This window comes from Dermacentor silvarum, chromosome 1 (assembly GCF_013339745.2).
Source record: "Dermacentor silvarum isolate Dsil-2018 chromosome 1, BIME_Dsil_1.4, whole genome shotgun sequence".
Classification (NCBI taxonomy): Eukaryota; Metazoa; Arthropoda; class Arachnida; order Ixodida; family Ixodidae; genus Dermacentor; species Dermacentor silvarum.
The window spans coordinates 118,526,440-118,546,496 of NC_051154.1; positions in this window are offsets into that span (position 1 = coordinate 118,526,440).

The following is a 20,057-nucleotide window of genomic DNA, read 5'->3' on the forward strand; positions in this document are numbered from 1 at the left end:
TTTCAGGTTGTTGAGCGGTCTTTTGGGTGTGGGTTCTAGTCCCACTTTTGACACTTCTTTTTTCTCAATTTTGAAACTTCTTTTTGCATTTTGTATCAAGACGTATTAGTCGTCCGGCTGCCAATGATACGAGCGTCCGCTCTTGCGCAAGCGGATACTGCTCCCGTTTGAGCGCCGGTGCCGTGGCGGCAGCCGTGGTGCCGGGCACTGACGCGAAGCGGCGGTCGTTGAGGTGTTGCGGAGCGCAGCGTAGCAACACCTCAACGCAAGGTGAGTTGCCAGGTTCAACTCACCTCAATAGACTGCTCCCTCTCTGATAGTGAGATTATATTTGGATCATCAAAACAGTGATGTGTTTATTTAGGAATAGTACCGATCCCTTCACGGCCGCCACAGTTGTGCCATTTTCGAATATTTAAGGGCACCAGTTGTACCTAGGCGTTCCCTATATTTTAGGCAGAGAAATACCTAAGTGCCTTGCCCACTTGGTCACGTGACTTTTGCAACCACGTGACGCGAGGATCGGTCTCCTCTCTTTACCGCGACGCCAGCAGACTACGTTCTGCGACACCCGCGCGCTGGCGGTTACGGACGTTTCGCTACAGGGTACTAGAATGGGGAAGTGGGTCCGGACATGTCCAGCGGACGCCTTGGCAAGCGCCGAGGGTGAAGCAAAAAACGTTGAAATTGAGGCGGCGCTGCCGTCGCCTTATTCTGAAGATCCGGCCAATAAACGTTGGCTCCGGCTGTTTCGGCAGCGCTCATTGGCTAAGGCGAGCTCACGGGCCGAGTAGCTGTCGTCTGCTCGACGCACCATCGTTGTTGCGTCATTTGTATTCTTTCCGCCGCTCTTTTTCCAATTTAATTACAATATATCGGCGGGGAATAATATCAGTGTTGCCGCCACCTAGCATTTTAACTGGATGCAGCAGAGTGAAACGCCTGTCAAAGCTCCATGCAGCTGCGGTAGGGTCTCCGACGCGACAAACGTCCGGCCAGCGCGCGGGGCCGCTCATTCAGAAGAAAGCGACGATGGTGCCACCAACTTTTCAATAAAAAAAAAAGCCTCAGCGGGGAGCCTGCGTTAGACCCACTCCCCCAATCAAGTACACTCTAGGTTCGCGCCGCACTTCTTCTGTCATTGGCAAGCAAGAACTACAAAAGTTATTAGGTGTTTTCGCAATGACAATAAAAGAAGTAATCTGTGTACGCAGTAAAAAATAACGATGAAATAAATTGTTATGATGACTCTTACCGGGGCCATAATTCGCGCCTCTGTGAACTTGCAGACGACACTTTTAACCCGTAGGTTTCTGGCAGTAGTAGGCGAAGGTCCGTCTGTTGGCTGCAACGGTGATGTTCCTCTGATGTTTTACACGTCAGTATGTGCTGCTATTGTGTACTGTTTTGTACGTCGAGCCAGCGAAAGAAAGACCCTGGAGTGTCCTTTCACGACATACCTGCGGACAAAGAGCTGTGGGAACGATGGCTGCAAGTTATCGCAAGAAAGAACTTGGAGCCGAGTTCGAATTCAAATTATTCGGCCGTATGCGGCCTCCATTTTTTTGGAAAGTGACGTTCGCCAGGACACGAAGACGCGCATGCTAAAGCAAGGTGCAGTGCCCAGTGTTTTTCTTCACTACCGTCCTACATGAAGAAGGAGCAGCCTAAGGTGAGGATTACTAGTGTCACACAGAAAAGAAAGTGCGATTCCTCTACGGCCACGCCGGCTAGCCTGCCTGCACCTGCCGAGGAAGTGTATTCGTGCCCTGCATCGTCGTCAGCAGTGTTGTACGGAACGGTGTTCCTGGAACTAGTGCAAGTAAAGCTAGTTTCACTTAACGAAGTGAAAACTAGGTTTACTTGCACTAGCTCCAATGTAATTTATATTGTAACGGATGAGATGGATTTATTTACAAGAATGATGGATGGTTAGCGTAGCGCAATGGACAGGACGGTCATCCAAGCCCAACAGGCAGCGGCCAGCTCCTCACGTGCACTTCGATTTCCTCTTCCTTCGGCTGCACCGTGCAGCATGACAATTTCTCCGGGGGCAGACGAAGCTCACCGAGCGAGTTACATAGCCCGATGGTGGTACAGTTTGAGTCGGGAGACGTGCACGACGTGCGTGTTACGTGACCGTCCGTTGTGCAAAGTCACTCTTGCGATGACGTAGGTCACGTCACTCAGTCGTTTGAGTATGACGCATGGGCCAGTGTATCGAGACAGAAACTTCGTGCACAGCCCCTTTTTCTGCACAGGTGTCCAAAGCCAAACAAAGTCCCCAGGAGCATATGTGACGAGCATATTTCGAGCATTATAACGAGCCTTGGCACGATCTTGAGAGGAGAGATCGAGTCCTGAGGCGGGCCAGTCGGACGCGCTTCTTCGGCACGACATAAAGTCTGGCCTAATGAGTAGTCATCATGTGGGGACCAGGAAAGGATGGTTTCGATAAAGCTTTGGAGGTTGCAAGCATAGAGAAGAAAGGCGCATAGCCGGTGACTTCGTGCTTGGCAGTATTGTAAGCATACGTAACAAGTGGTAAGATTGAATCCCAGTTTTTGTGATCGGTGGAGACATACATGGCAAGCATGTTGGTCAGTGTACGATTCGTGCGCTCAGTGAGTCCATTTGTTTGCGGGTGGTAAGGGGTCGAATGCCAGTAATCGGATCTACAAGGAGGTAGTAGTTCTTCAACAACGTCCGCAGTAAACTGCCGTCCACGATCACTAATCACAACGCGTGGAGCACCATGGCGGAGAATGATGGAGTACAGCAGGAACGATGAAATGTCTACTGCTGTAGCCGAAGCGAGCGCCGCCGTCTCAGTGTACCGGGTCAAAAAGTCCCCACACACAGTAATCCAGCAACGACCGGACGTAGACTTGGGGAAGGGACCTAGCAAGTCGACACCGAGTTTTTCAAATGGCGCGGTTGGCGGTTTAACTGGCTGCAAGGCATCCGCAGGAGGCGTCGTTGACTGCTTGTGACGTTGGCAAATGGCACAGCTGGAAACGTACTGCTTCACCGTCTTCCAGAGCTTGGGCCAATAGAAACGCTGGCGCAGTCGGTGAAGTGTGAGAGCAAAGCCAAGGTGGCCTGACGTGATGTCATCGTGCATGGCGTGAAGTATCATAGGCCTCAACGTCTGGGGAACCACGAGCAAAAGTGGAGCGCCTTCAGCAAAATAATTCTTCTTATACAATAAATCTTCAAAAATAATGAAAGGTGAGCCGCGTGCAGGTGTCCGAGCGGCGTCAAGAATAGCTCGAATAGAAGGGTCATATTGTTGCTCACGCTTGAAGGCGGTGGCATCAGGAAACTCTGTGGAGATGGCAAGGAGGTATTCATCTAAGTCATCGTCTGTATATCGCGTGCTTGCTGATGGAAGGCGAGATAAACAGTCAGCATCGGTGTGACAGCGACCACTCTTGTGATAACAATGTCGTATTCTTGAAGCCGTAATGACCACCGAGCTAATTGGCTAGATGAATCGCGTAGTCCAATAAACCAGCAAAGAGAATGGTGGTCTGTCGCTATCGTGAAGTGGCGGCCGTACAAGTATGGTCGAAACTTGTTGGTGGCGAAGACTACCGCGAGGCATTCCATTTCTGTTACGGTGTAATTCCGCTCAGCCTTGGTAAGAGTACGGCTTGCATAGATGATGACTTGTTGGCGTCTGCTATGTATCTGCACGAGTACAGCTCGAACACCCGGACCACTAGCATCGGTGTGAAGCCCAGTTGGGGCCTCTGGATCAAAGTGGCGCAAAATTGGAGCTGAGGTGAGCAGACATTTTAGTTCACAGAATGCAAACTCACATTCAGTAGTCCATGTAAACGGTGAGTCCTTGTGAAGAAGTGACGTGAGCGGATGAGCTAGGCGTTTAAAGTCCTTAATGAAAAGGCGAAAGTATGAACATAGTCCCAAGAAGCTGCGGAGGTCTTTCACCGTCTTCGGCAGGTTGAAGCCACGAACGGCCTCAAGCTTCTGGGGGTCTGGACGGATATGCCTTCTTTGTCGACGAGGAAACCCAAAACAAGCGTTTGACGTTCGCCACAGTGGCACTTTTTGGAGTTTAGTATCAGTCCAGCTCGCCGTATGCAGTCAAGCACAACTTCAAGTCGTTGGTTGTGCTCGTGAAATGTCTTCCCGTAAATGACAACGTCGTCGAGGTAACATACAGATTTCCCATCGAAGTCCCCTCAGGATGGTGTCCATGAATCGCTCGAATGTCGCCGGAGCATTACACAAACTGAAAGGCATTACGTTAAACTTGAAGTAGCGCTCATCAACCTCGAAGTAGCACTTATCAAGTAGCCTCCAAGTAGTGCTCATCAACGGAGCATTGGTGGCACACGCGGTTGGCATCTGGGCCTTGAACGTGAGCCAGTATGTCTAATAACTTGCCGTACCAAAGCAACCAGGTCGTTAGAGGCAGATACATCCACATCTGCTATGTTGGTCACATGCAGCCGACCAAACTTCGGAAGAATGCGGCGTGTCTTCAGAGCCTCGAACGTACGACAGTGACACCTTAAGTCGGACGGGGTAGTGAGGTCGTCCTTAGCGATCAAAAAATTGTACACATCTTCGGCAATTCCTTTGAGTAGGTGTCCGACTTTGTCCTCGTCCGACATGTTTGCGTTCACAATTCCGCAAAGCTTCAGGATTTCTTCAATATCGGTGGTACACGTCTCTCGCGGTAACTGCGCTCGTCATGAAAGTGTCTGCTTAGCCTTTTTCTTTTTCGAAAGCGAATCGCCAAAGCATTTCTTTATCTCTTAGACGAAGCTGCCCCAAGTTGTGAGCGAGCCCTCATTATTGTCGAACCACATGAGGGCAGTTCCCGCAAGGAAAAAGACAACGTTAGCTGCGGAGCCGCGCTCCATTCATTGTGGCGGCTCACCCTCTCGTAGTGTCTCAACCAGTCCTCGACGTCCTCATTCACTTTGCCTGAGAATGTGCGTGCTTCTCGATGAGGTGTCCAATAACCGGCTTGCCTCGGGCGAATGCTTTCTGCCGCGATTTCCTCGTGAACGTCGCCTCCGTCCGAATCGCTCATGTCGACGTCTCCCGGTGGTAGCCCGGCCAGCCATTTGCTGCGTCGAAGGGGTACGTAGAGCTCGGTCATCCAGTGTGATGTGCCCAGCACCTCCACCAAATTGTAACCGATGGGATGGATTTATTTACAAGAATGATGGATGGTTAGCGTAGCGCAAGGTACAGAACGGTCCTCCAAGCCCAACAGGCAGCGGTCAGCTCCTCACGCGCACTTCTACTTCCTCTTCCTTCGGCTGCGCCGTGCGGCGTGAAAGTATTCTTGAGTGTCCCTTCTGTAAGAAGCAATATATTATCGCAACGGGAATATATAGGAGGCTATGGCTGGAGTCGGGTGCCGGAAGCAGCTCGCGCAGGCACAGACGCTCGAGGTGCGTTATCTTGAACCGCGTCTACTGCTAGACGCGACTGGCCGCCATTTGCTTCCTTCCTCCATGCTGGCCGCCAACCGCGTCGACAGCTCGACGCAAGACAATGCCTCCTTTAGTTGCGCAAGATAACGCGCCTCGAGCGTCTGCGCCTGCGCGAGCTGCTTCCGGCACCCGACTCCAGCGCTCGCCGCATCGCGATGCAATGCGCTCGGAGATTTCCCGTAAGTGTGAAATAGACTGTACATCGCGTGGACACAACTAAAAAGCTTCCCAACGCCGTCGCCGAGCATTTCAACCAACCAGGTCATAACTTTGGTGAACTTAAACTCGACATACCACAGTCTCATTTTCGTTCTGCGCGAGACAGAAAATATAGAGAATCGTACCTCATCCATAAGTTCCAGACATTGCAACCAATAGGCATGAACGTTTCAAAGGGAGCTTTAGAATCTATTCGCTATGCTAAACTTCAAAGCATACGCAACAGCACTTAGTTATTTTTCATTGAGTTTTCTTTTTGACTTTTTTTCATTCGATTGTCAATAATATCCTCCCTTTGATTTCACTCATTCCTTTCATTTCTTTATTTATTTCTTTAGTTTTTCTTTAGTTTTTCTCCCTCCTAAGTGCCGCACTGTTCGCGCTGCATGTTCGCGCTGCATTTGCAACTTTCGTGGCCGGATTTCATCTTGTCCTCAAACGCACGTGGTTTTTATTTATTGACTCGGTTATACAATGCATGGCGTTGTGTTTGTGTGGCCTGAATGTATGCGAACGGCACGTTTTGAGTGTATCGCAGTTGTTACGAAGCAGTGACGGTACGTAGGGAAAAATGGGCGCTTACCTGCGGAAAGACGATTAGGGCTATTTAGTTAGGGCGACTTTGCGCCTTCAGCAAAAACTCAACTCGGTGGTCGGCGAAGATCAATGTTCTTGTCGCTATCGTCCTAGATCCTCGAGGACCGATAACTATCTCGAAAATGGTAGAAAGTGCTGCGCGTGAAAAGTGTGCTCAGTATTCTAGTCGTGTATCGCGTAGCAGAACAAGAGATAAGGACCTGTGCTGGCGGCGAGCTGAAAAAGGAAAACGGTATACAAGACTTCCCGGCGATATGTAGCAGAACAAGAGATAAGTACCTGTGCTGGCGGCGAGCTAAAAAAGGAACACCGTATACAAGACTTCCCGGCGATAATAACTTGTGCCGGGAATGTTGTGTTACGCCTTATACTTGAAGGAGCGAGGTTTTACAGTGACCTTGTTTTCTGATTTCACGTTTGCGCAGGATCACTTCACGGATGATCAATTTGAGCCGGTGATTCTGCAGAGCTGTGGCACAAAAAAATTGAAGCGTCAAGCCATTCCATCGCTCTTCGTTAATCGGAAGCAGCTGAAGCCGAGGAAGCCGCCTGCCAAACGGAAGAATACACCGTGCACTTCAAAGACATTACCGTCTGCTGGCAGCAATGCTATCCACATTGCAACGCCCTTGATTATAGAGTTAACTCATTCCTGCGTGGCTTTGTCAGTGGCCAGGACAAACCTGGATGTTAACTCATCGTTTCTGCTCTGCATTTGATAAGATAGTAGATACAATACGCACGGTAGAATTTCTCGGACCCGCGCGCAGCACATGCAAGCGGCAATATGATCCGCAAAAGCAGCCTCGCATACACCTGTAAGATGACCGCTTCCGCGCTACTCAAGTCCGCAAAAAAAAAAAAAGAAAGAAAAAATGTGTGGAGTAGTGTAAGGCTTCCTGCAAGCGAGCGAAGCCACTATATATATATAGCCTCATTATCGACGGACCGCTTCCGCCGAATGATCGGTAGCTCACTAGTCAGTGAAACCTGTAAGACAACTGCATACATACAGCTGGTGGATCATTCACTCCCGAAGCGTAGTCATTGTTAGAGGCCCGCTGTGCACGTTAGCCGCTGGCCAACGAGGGACTGGAGCTACTGAAACGCGGAGATGAACCAACGCCGAGGTCGCGCGTGGCATGGCTCAGTTAAAGCCTGACTTAGAGGCTTTAGGCTCACTGTATCACCGCTAATAGTACAGCCATCTAAGCGCAACGGCATTTATGCGTCCTCTCGTTGTTTCGGCAGCCAGTCATAACATAACGCAAAAAATTCCGATCGAAACACGAGTTCAAGAGCGCGAGCGACACAGCGTTTCATTCGGAGAGCGTCTGCTAGTTCGGCACCGCGTAGGGGGAGCCACGGTCGACAGAAGAGAGAGTGAACGCCGGCGCAGGAGGAGGAGAGAGAGGAGATGACGCTACTTTTCTTCTAGAGTGGATTAGAATATGGTCGAGTGGGCCGAACGGCGCTCTGCCGCTGAGGCGCCGCGTGTGGAAAAATAGTGCGAGGGCGCTGCGAGCGAACTGGATTGGGGCGGAGACGCGCTCCGCGGCATATTCAACGTACTTTCGCTGCTGGCGCCGAGGCCGATTGCGCATAGTACGTGCTTAAAATAGCGCTTTATTTCAACTGCAAATTTATGTTTAAACCATTTTGCCAAACATATATATTTGAGGCATGGATTATACAACGCGACGTCTTCAATTTTGCTGTGTTTGTCAAGCGCGTCGTCTGCTAGCGAGCGCGCTTTCGCTACGCGTACGCTGGCGGACGCCCAGTTTTTCTCTCAGAACCTCTGTGCAGTACATTTTTTAATGGTTTAGTTGCTTCAGTGCGCCCATGACTCTTGACGGCCGGTGCCAAACGTAGTTTTAGCCAGGTGAACTGCTGTTTTTACCACTGTCCTCTAAAAGTAACTGGTATCTCCGCACCATGAAGGCTACGTAAGAAAATTTTATTATTGATATCGTGTCATTTTACACGCGCTTCTTGTTGGTGGATATTTATCAGGGCCAATGACCGAAGAAAACAAATTAGAGTGAAATAAACCAGATTTATTAACTGCGTGGCGCGAAGAATGACCAATGTATTTCTAGGTAATTAAATCAAAGGGTACATTATATATATATATATATATATATATATATATATATATATATATATATATATAGGTAAGGGAAAAATAAATAGTCTAAATGCAATAATTCAAATGAAAAAGTGAGAACTTGCGACCGGAATAAGCGCACGTGTTGGCAGTAACAAACACACTTATTAGTGAATACTGGAAATAAAACTTTCATTCGCAGCAATAATATTCGTAGCAGGCAAAACCATATATATATATATATATATATATATAATGTGTGTGTGTGTGTGTAAGTGTGTGTGTGTGTGTGTGTGTGTGTGTGTGTGTGTGTGTGTGTGTGTGTGTGTGTGTGTGTGTGTGTGTGTGTGTAAGTGTCATTGATATACTGTACGACGCCGAATAGTCATTTCCGTTCGAATGTCACGCATGACAGCACTATTGAAATCTCAAAGGTGAGTGACTGCATGCAAGTGAGGACTGTTATTCCGAATGATTTTGCTGCTGGAGAGTCGTGACTTCAGCGTAGAGGCGCAGTTCCTGAGAGAATTAACGGACGGATGTTAATAAGTCCTGATTAACAAGTTCCTAGCTCTCATTCAATATAAAGGCCCCGTTTTGGGGCAGCCTGTAAATCTGCTAACTTCAGTTTCAGTTTATTTCTTTCGTAAGTAGAATACAGCTTACATAAGTATACAGAAGGAGGTCCCAGAGCATGTAGCTGAAAGGGGACCTCCTGACAGAAAATATACATTTGTGTTAATATATAACTTAAAACAGCAATGTAGTAATCACTAAGTGGAATATTAGGCAAAGTAAATAAAGTACGAACTGGAAATAATACAGAGTCACTAACTATTAGTACAATTAAGGTAGTAGCTAAAGCATTCAAAACAAAACGAATGAAAAAAGTTTATTATGTGCATAATTGTAAATCATATAAAGGAAATAGACAGGAAAGATAAATGAGCCGGAGTGAAGTGAATATATATGTGATCAATTTTGTTTTACTAGTAGAAAAGTGAATAAGGTTTTCTTGAAGAGACCTAATGAAGAAGAGCGCTTGACATCTAGTGGGAGGCTGTTCCAAGTGGACAATGCTGCGAAATATCCAGATTGTTTTCCATAGTTAGTATGAATTAGTGGCAATAGGAAATTATTGTTAGCTGCAAACCTTGTGCAGTTCAAGTTTACCAATGGAACCTCCGAAAATATATTTACTGGGGGAGGACCATTTATTACTTTAAAAAGCATTACGGCTAAATTATATTTAACAAGTTTATCTATTGGCAGTAGATTGTGGTTTTGAAGCATATCAGAAGCACTGCAGTAGAATGAGCTGAACGATAATATCCGGATGGCCTGATTCTGCAAATGCTGTAGCGGTGCTATATGGGTTGGGTATGTGTTACCCCACGCTGTAATACAATAATTGATATGGCTATGAATAAATGAATAATACAGAGTTAGCATTGTTGTTTTGCTAAAATAATACCTAGCTTTAAGTAGAATTCTAATACCGGGAGCAAGTCTGCGCTTCAAATAGGCAATATGCCTTGTAAATTTTAAGTTAGAATCTAGAATTACACCAAGAAATGAACATTCATTTACTGCACTGATGACAAGAGAGTTTAGGTTGACAGTGGGAATGAATTCAGGTGTCCTATGATTTGAATGAAAAAGCATAAAAGACGTTTTGGCAGGATTTATCTTTAGGGAGTTAAGGTGGCACCACATTAAAATATTGCTCAGATCAGTATTTAGCTTAGCAGTCAGAGACGTTAGTGAACGATCGGTTGCAAGTAGAGTGGTGTCGTCGGCGTAAAAGAAGGCCTCAGTTTCTGATAGACAGCCAGGTAAATCATTTACATAACGCAGGAATAGAAGTGGGCCAAGTATTGACCCCTGCGGAACCCCTTTATTGTTTATTCTGAATTCGGAAAGTGAAGAATTAAAATACACAGCCTGTTGTCTATCTGTTAGGTAACTTTTTATAAGTTCTAGTGCAGGGCCATCGACGCCTACTGCCCGTAGTTTAGAAAGTAAGATGACGTGACTTATTGAGTCAAATGCTTTGGAGAGATCGATAAAAACTGATCCTGCGTAGATCCTGCGTAACTTGATTCAGACAGGGAAAACTTTGTTTGAAAGTTTCATCATGTTTGCAACCCATTAAAACTGGGTGCCCCATGTGGTACGTACACTTATCTTCTTCAACGAACGCAATAGATCTGCACATATCTCTGCGTGTATGTGGGACATGCCGTTCCTTTAATTGTTTCATTAGGTTCGTTATGATAGTGCACCGGATAACTGAACGCAGCCGTTTATAATATACAAGCTGCAGAGTTGAGCGGTCATACATTTGGGAACGGCATGTATGACCGCTCAACTCTGCAGCTTGTATATTATAAACATGAAATATAGGATAAGCGTAACATGTTTTTCTCGGAAATCAGTTTTTGCGACCTGGGGTTCTTTAAAGCGCACCTAAATAGAAGTACACGAGTCTTTTTCCATTTCGTTCCCACCTGCATTGAACCCGCGAGCTCCAGTTTAGCAGCGCAATGCCGTATCCACTATATAGCCACTTATTAGGCTACCGCGCAGGCTTTTTTTCTTTTTTGAAGTATCGACTCGAAAAAAAAATTCCACGTATGGCTTACGGCGTCCCACTCGACCATTTCTAGTACACTCTACTTTGCAGTGAGGCGCCCGACGTGGAAAAATATTGGGGCGGCGCTGCGGTCGAAGTGGATTGGGCCGCATCAAGGTCGCGCCGTTGGAAACTGCTGGCAATACTGCACGGCAGGGTCATTCGTACTACTTCGCGCGCTGATATTTGCGTTCAGACCGATCAAATGGGGTTCATAAATGCATATGACATGTATTTATGCCTTAAGAATAAATTCCTTTCCTTTCTCTTTATTTATTTTTTATTATTTTCTAATGCCGCTCGGTGATTGCGCGTGCATTGCGGCCGAAGTATCGGCTTTCATTCTACTATATTATTGTATAGTATTGTATTTTTTCTCCCTTTGAAGAAAAAATACTTTTCTCGTTCTTCAAGCAGCATGTATCTCTCATGTGTATTGTTGCGCATATAGTTTTCTATCAGTAGATCTTGCGAAAAGCACACGAAGCAATTGTAACACATGTAACCTTCCTGCTTTGCTTGCCGCTTCAAGCAAGTAAAGCATATCTGCCCCATCCCCCGCCTTGTACTTAGATTTACGGGATTCATTGGTATAGATTAAAAAAAAAGTAAACTGCAGTGCAACATTCCAATGATCAAGTTTCCGCCTTTCTCGCGTATCAGAATGCGGAGTAATTGGTACGGGATCATAAATTTATTGCATTCGGAACTCGCGCGCCGAAAACGGTTTTCGTTGCCATTCTATATGCTAATCTTTGGCCGTAAGCCGTACGTGAAATTTTTTTCCAGTCGGTACTTAAAAAAATAAAAAAGAAAGAAAGCCTGCGCAGTAGCCTAATTAGTGCCTATATCGTGGATACGGCGTTGCGCTGCTAATTCGGGAGCTCAAAACCCAAGAATTTTCTTATATTAAAAAAGAAAAAGAAAGAAGCAGGTGGCTGCGTTCTTCGGCTTATTTCTGGGGGTGTAAACAACATAAATTATTCTCGAGCCTGATTTCCCAGAAAAACATGTTTCGCTCACCCTATATTTCATGCGTAAATGTAATGCCGTTCCCAAATGTATGACCGCTCAACTCTGCAGCTTGTATATTATAAACGGCTGCGTTCAGTTATCCCGTGCACTATCATAACGGCCATAATGAAACAAAGGAACGGCATGTCTCACATACACGTAGAGATATGTGCAGATCTGTTGCGTTCGTTGAAGAAGAAGATAAGTGTGGTACCACATGGGGAACTCAGTTTTAATGGGCTTCAAACATGGTGAGACTGGACCTCCCGTCCGTTAATTCTCTCAGGAACTGCGCCTCTGCGCAACAGCCACGACTCTCCGGCAGCAAAACCATTCGGAATAACAGTCCTCACTTGCATGCAGTCACTCACCTTTGAGATTTCAATAGTGCTGGCATGCGTTACATTCGAACGGAAATGACTATTCGGCGTCGTACAGTATATCAATAACACACACACACACACACACACACACACACACACACACACACACACACACACACACACACACACACACACACACACACACGCACACGCACACGCACGCACACGGCTACCCGCCGTGGTTGCTCAGTGGCTATGGTGTTGGGCTGCTAAGCACGAGGTCGCGGGATCGAATCCCGGCCACGGCGGCCGCATCTCTATGGGGGCGAAATGCGAAAACACCCGTGTACTTAGATTTAGGTGCACGTCGTTAAAGAACCCCAGGTGGTCCAAATTTCCGGAGTCCCCCACCACGGCGTACCTCATAATCAGATCGTCGTTTTGGCACGTAAAACCCCATAATTTTTTTTATTGGCCGCTCTGAGGGCCACACTTTAATGAAACTCTTTGATGCCAGTTTGGTTCACTGGGTAGGTGCAACTTGGTAATGTGCCGCTCGGCAATGAACCTCTTCAACACTAACTTGGGATACTAACTATGTCTAACTGGGCATCTACCGCTCTTCAATGACTAAATCATTTAAATTTCTCTGTTGGTGGGCGTTGTCGAACACCCGTCATATAAACTCGGCACTCTTGTCTGAACTGACATTCACAAATGCGCCACCACCGCGTGGCGCGCTTGTAAATCTCGAAGGGAAGCGCTGGAGCGTATAGCCCGGGGGAATTTACGCTTCGTACTCCTACCTGACGCGCTTGAGCCGTGGCAATACGGCGCGTCGATACATTTATTCAATACTTGATCGCATTAATGTCAACGCATTCATCATGAGATAGCTTTTGCAGGATTTTCATTTTTCTTTGTTTCAGTCTGTATGTAATAATGTCTACTTTTGCGAGCCCTTATTGACGCTTCCACTCTAATTTCGAGCGTAAAATCACGCTCGAACACACACACACACACACGCACACAAGATGGTTTTGCCTGCTATGACTATTATTTCTATGAATGAGAGTTTTCTTTCTACTATTCACTAATAAGTGTGTTTGCTACTGCAAACACGTGCGCTTATTCCGGCCGGGAGTTCTCACTTTTTCAATTATTGCATTTATAATATTTGTTATATTCCCCTACATATATATATATATATATATATATATATATATATATGTACCCTTTGATTTAATTACCTAGAAATACATTGATCATTCTTCGCGCCATGCAGTTAATAAACCTGGTTTATTTCACTCTAATACTGTTTTCTTCGATTATTGTCCCTGATCAATATCCACCAACAAGAAGCGCGTGTAAAATGACACGATATCAATAATAAAATTTTCTTACGTAGCCTTCATGTTGCGCAGATACCAGTTACTTTTGGAAGACAGTGGTAAAAACAGCAGTTCACCTGGCTAAAACTACACTTGGTACATGCCGTAAGGGGTCATGGGCGCACCGAAGCAACTAAGACATAAAAAAATGTACTGCACAGAGGTTCTGCGAGAAAAACTGGGCGTCCGCCAGCGTACGCGTAGCGAACGCGCGCTCGCTAGCAGACGACGCGCTTGACAACGACAGCAAAATTGAAGACGTCGCGTTGTATAATCCGTGCCTCAAATATATATGTTTGGCAAAATGGTGTAAACATACAGTTACAGCTGAAATAAAGCGTTATTTTAAGAGCGTACTATGCGCAATCGGCCTCGGCGCTCGCAACGAAAGTACGTTGAATATGCCGGGAGCGCGTCTGCGCCCCAATCCAGTTCGCTCGCAGCGCCCTCGCACTATTTTTCCACACGCGGCGCCTCAGCGCCAGAGCGCCGTTCGGCCCACTCGACCATTGTCTAGTACACCCTACTTTGCACTGAGGCGCCCGACGTGGAAAAATACTGAAGCGGCGCTGCGGTCGAAGTGGATTGGGCCGCATCAAGGTCACGCCGTTAGAAACTGCTGGCGATGCTGCTCGGCAGGGTCATTCGTACTTCTTCGCGCGCTGTTATTTGCGTTCAGAGCGATCAAATGGGGTTCATAATTGCATATGACATGTATTTATGCCTTAAGAATTAATTACTTTCCTTTTTCTCCTTTATCTATTTTTTATTATTTTCTAATGCCACTCGGTGATTGCGCGTGCTTTGCGGTCGCAGTGTCGGCTTTCATTCTACTATGTTATTGTACGGTTCCCTTTGGCGAAAAAAATATTTTTCTCGTTCTTCAAGAAGCATGTATCTCTCGTGTGTATTGTTGCACATATAGTTTTCTATCAGTAGGGCTTGCGAAACGCAGACGATGCAGCATATGTAACCTTCCTGCTTGCCCCTTCAAACAAGTAAAGCATATCTGCCCCGTACGGCGCCTTGTACTTAGATTTACGGGAAGTATTGGTATGGATTTAGAAAAAAAAAAGAGTAAACTGCAGTGCAACATTCCATTCAAGTTTCTGCCTTTCTCGCCTAACAAAATGCGGATCGAGTAATTGGTACGGGGTCATTTATTGCAGTCGGACCTCGAGCGCCGCAAAACGGTTTTAGTTAGCCATTCTATATGCTAATCTTTAGCCGTAAGCAGTACGTGAGGATTTTTTTTTCCAGTCGATACTTCAAAAAAGAAAGAAAGCCTGCGCGGTAGCCTAATTAGTGCCTATATCGTGGATACGGCGTTGCGCTGCTAATCTGGAGCTCACGGGTTCAATCCAGGTTGCGGATTTCGATGGGAACGAAATGGAAAAATACTCGTGTACTTATATTTAGGTGCACGTTAAAGAACCCCAGGTGGCAAAAACTAAACCGGGTGCCTCATAATCATAGCGTGGTTTTGCCACGTGAAACCGAAGAACTTGCTTATATTGAAAAAAGAAAAGAGCAGGTGGCTGCGTTCTTCGGCTTATTTCTGGGGGTGCATGTAAACAACATAAATTATTCCCGAGTCTGATTTCCGAGAAAAACATGTAAGGCTTATCCTATTTCATGCATAAATGTAATGCCGTTCCCAAATGTATGACCGCTCCACTCAGCAGCTTGTATATTATAAACGGCTGCGTTCGGTTATCCGGTGCACTATCATAACGACCATAATGAAACAATTAAAGGAACGGCATGTCTCACATACACGTAGAGATATGTGCACATCTGTTGCGTTCGTTGAAGAAAAGTGTGGTACCACATGGGGCACTCAGTTTTAATGGGTTGCAAACATGGTGAGACTGTCGAAAATTCTTGTCTGAATCAAGTTAGCAGATTTACAGGCTGGCCCAAAACAGGGCGTTTATATTGAATGAGAGCTAGGAGCTTGTTAAGCAGGACTTATTAACACCCGTCCGTTAATTCTCTCAGGAACTGCGCCGCTGCGCAACAGCCACGACTCTCCGGCAGCAAAATCATTCGGAATAACAGTCCTCACTTGCATGCAGTCACTCACCTTTGAGATTTCAATGTGTTGGCGTCACATTCGAACGGAAATGACTATTCGGCGTCGTACAGTATATCAATAACACACACACACACACACACACACACACACACACACACACACACACACACACACACACACACACACATATATATATATATATATATATATATATATATATATATATATATATATGTGTGTGTGTGTGTGTGTGTGTATGTGTGTGTGCGTGCGTATATATATATATATATATATATATATATATATATATATATAAGATGATGGTTTTGCCTGCTATGAATATTATTTCTGCGAATGAGAGTTTTATTTCCAGTATTCACTAATAAGTGTGTTTGTTACTGCAAACACGTGCGCTTATTCCGGTCGGGAGTTCTCACTTTCTCAATTATTGCATTTAGAATATTTGTTATTTTTTCCATTACATATATATACCGTAAATATATATGTCTATGTACCCTTTGATTTAATTACCTAGAAATACATTGATCATTGACCATTGGTCAAATACATTGGTCATTGGCAATCAGATGGCCAGGGAAATTTTCGAGGCCTTTTCAATGTGTCTGTTAGGAGCCACCTGTGTAAGTGCCCCATCTATAGCTCTTTGCGATAAGGAACTTAAGTTCCTCAGGAGTTAATTCAGTTTGGCCTGTGTCCACCATGTATATTGTTAAGATTTGTATTTTTTAGTGTTTTTGACAGATGCGCAGCAGAAGTTGACTGACGATGACTCGCCTTCCCTTTCCCCTTTTTGTAGCGTTAGCTACACTGGCCTAGCCAAGCCCGTTTCGCGCGGCACATCAAGAGCCGTGCTGCGCATGCGCAAGGATCAGTGATGTCACACGGCTTGCGCACCGGAGCCGGCACCTCCCGCGCACTCCGCCGCCGCCGCGCGCGACTCACCGCCGCCGGTCTGCACATTCCAGAGGAGTGACGTCGTAGCCGTGGTAGACGCACTGGCGCCGGCGCGCGCTCGCTGTGGAGTCGCCGTCTGACACTGCGCTGGAGCCGCTGCGCTTCTGACTGGCGTTTGCCACTGTGGTATAGCCACGGAGAAGGAGAGCGCAAATGCTGCTCAACAGCGCAGAAGAACGGAGAAGCTTGACTCATCGGATCCCGAAGTAGTTGCCTGGCAATTAGCGGTTGAGCGTAGGAGACAACCAGGAAAGCTAAGAATAATCAGCTGAACCTTTGCTAACGCTATGTATATCCTGGCATAGCCGAGCTAAGCCACTGCAACTTTTTTTCTCTTTCTTCCCGTTGCGAATTGTATATATTTGCGCAGGCTTCAATGAAGGTGTTGTTGGCAGTCAGCGCTCGTCCTGTGTTCTCTCTTGTCCGTGTTTTTTTGGCGCTGTTTTAAATATGAATGATCCGTACCAACTAGCTTGCACCCAAACCCTTCTGAGTCATTCTTCGCGCCACACAGTTAATAAACCTGGTTTATTTCGCTCTAATATTGTTTTCTTCGATCATTGTCCCTGATCAGTATTCACCAACAAGAAGCGCGTGTAAAATGACACGATATCAATAACAAAATTTTGTTACGTAGCCTTCATGGTGCGGATATACCAGTTACTTTTAGAGGACAGTGGTGAAAACAACAGTTCACCTGGCTAAAACTACATTTTGCACCGGCCGTCAAGAGTCATGGGCGCACCGAAGCAACTAAAACATTAAAAGAATGTACTGCACAGAGGTTATGCGAGAAAAACTGGGCGTCCGCCAGAGTCCGCGTAGCGAACGCGCGCGCGCTAGCAGACGACGCGCTTGACAACGACAGCAAAATTGAAGACGTCGCGTTGTACAATCTATGCCTCAAATAGATATGTTTGGCAAAATGGCGTAAACATAAATTTGCAGTTGAAATAAAGCGCTATTTTAAGAGCGTACTATGCGCAATCGGCCTCGGCGCCCGCAGCGATAGTACGTTGAATATGCCGCGGAGCGCGTCTCCGCCCCAATCCAGTTCGCTCGCAGCGCCCTCGCACTACTTTTCCACACGCGGCGCCTCAGCGGCAGAGCGCCGTTCGGCCCACTCGACCATTGTCTAGTACACTCTATATATAGGGGTTTTAGTCGGAGTATAGTGAACTAATTCTAGTTCACTATAGTCGGAGGCTCGGGTCGTCTGCGCCTGCGGCGCGCAGGCGCAGAGGCACAGGCCGCGTATAAAGGGAATATTTCTTCTGACTTATAGCAAGCGCTTGCGTGGCTCAGTGGTAAAGTATGCGACTCCCACGCAGCGGGCCTGTGCTCGATCCCGGTGGAGAGCGGGTACTTTTTTTCGCATTTCCCGCGATAGCGGCTCAGATCATCGCGACCAGAAACAGCTATTGGAATAAGCCCATAACAGCTTACGCTGTAAAAAAGGCCCTTGCCGGAGCCGGCGCCTTGGACACTCCCCTATATTCTAGGTCACTCTACGCATGGCGCGCTGCGGGAGCGACTAAATCCTAAAGTGTACTAGACAATGGTCGAGTGGGCCGTTCGGCCCACTCGACCATTATATTCACGATATATATGTAAGGGAAGAAATAACAGGTCAAAATTAATCCGGAGCCCTCCACTACGGCGTGCCTCAAATCAGAACTGGTTTTGCACGTAAAACCCCAGAAAGAAGAAGAAGAAGAAAATAACAAATATTCTAAATGCACTAATTGAAAAAGTGAGAACTCCCGACCGGGGGAATAAGCGCACGTGTTTGCATAACAAACACATTTATTAGGAAATACCGCACGGAAAACTCTCATTCGCAGAAATAATATATGCATAGCAGGCAAAACCTATATATATATATATATATATATATATATATATATATATATATATATATATATATATATATATATTCATATATATACAGGGTGTTTCAGCGAACACTTTCAAAAATTCTTAAAGATTGCCTGTGGCAGATAGCACAATTCTAGTTCATGAGCTGGTCTACTCGAAGAGGCGGACATTACTTGCAGAAGAAATTGAAATGCATAATCGAATAATTAACAGAAATTCACTAATTAGGTTTTTAACTAATTACCTGATGGCCTATATTGCAATTTACAAATTCTAGCCGTGGAGTTCGCAAGGCGGATCCACTTGGAGCGAATTCTCGGGATGACACCAGTTTCGAGATATTAATTCCCCAACTTTGCGGAGAAATGCATAGGCGTTCCAGTAAGGTTCTTAACAAAAAAAAAAAAAAAATCGCTTTTTGCATTGAAGCACAAAACTAACTGGAACGCCAATGCATTTCTCCGCAAAGTTCGGGAATTAATATCTCGAAACTGGTGTCATCCGGAGAATTAATTCCAAGTGGATCCGTTTTGCGAACTCTATGGCTACAATTTGTAAACTGCAATATGGGCCACCAGGTAATTAGTTAAAAACTGAATTAGTAAATTTTTGTTAATTAGTCGATTATGCATTTCAATTTTTTGTGCAAGTAATGTCCGCCTCTTCGAGTAGACTAGCTGACTAACTAGAAAGTGTTCGCTGAAACACCGTGTATATATATATATGGAAGTGTTCTTGATATAGAATTAACGCACGGGTGTTAATAAGTCCTGCTTACCAAGTTCCTGGCTGTCATTCAATATAAACGCAACATTTTGGGGCAGCCTGTAATTCTGCTAACTGGATTCAAACAAGGAAAACTTTCTCTGACAGTCTCACCATGTTTGCAACCCATTAAAACTGGGTGCCCCATTTGGTACTACATTTATCTTCTTCAACGAACGCAACAGATCTGCACATATCTCTACATGTATGTGAGACATGCCGTTCCTTTGTTTCATTATGGTCGTTATTAGTGCACCTGATAACTGAAAGCAGCCGTTCATAATATACAAGCTGCTGAGTTGAGCGGTCATACATTTGGGAACGGCATTACATTTATGTATGAAATATAGGATAAGCGTAACATGTTTTTCTCGGAAATCAGACCCGAGATTAATTTATTTTGTTTACACCCACGTAAAAACGCCGAAGAACGCAGCCATCTGCTTTTTTTCTTTTTTTTTATTTAAACAATTTCTTCAGTATTACGTGGCAAATCCACGATATGATTATGAGGCACCCGGTTTAGTTTTTGCCACCTGGGGTTCTTTAACGTGCACCTAAATAGAAGTGCACGAGTCTTTTTCCATTTCGTTCTCATCCAATTCCGCGACCTGGATTGACCCGCGAGCTCCAGT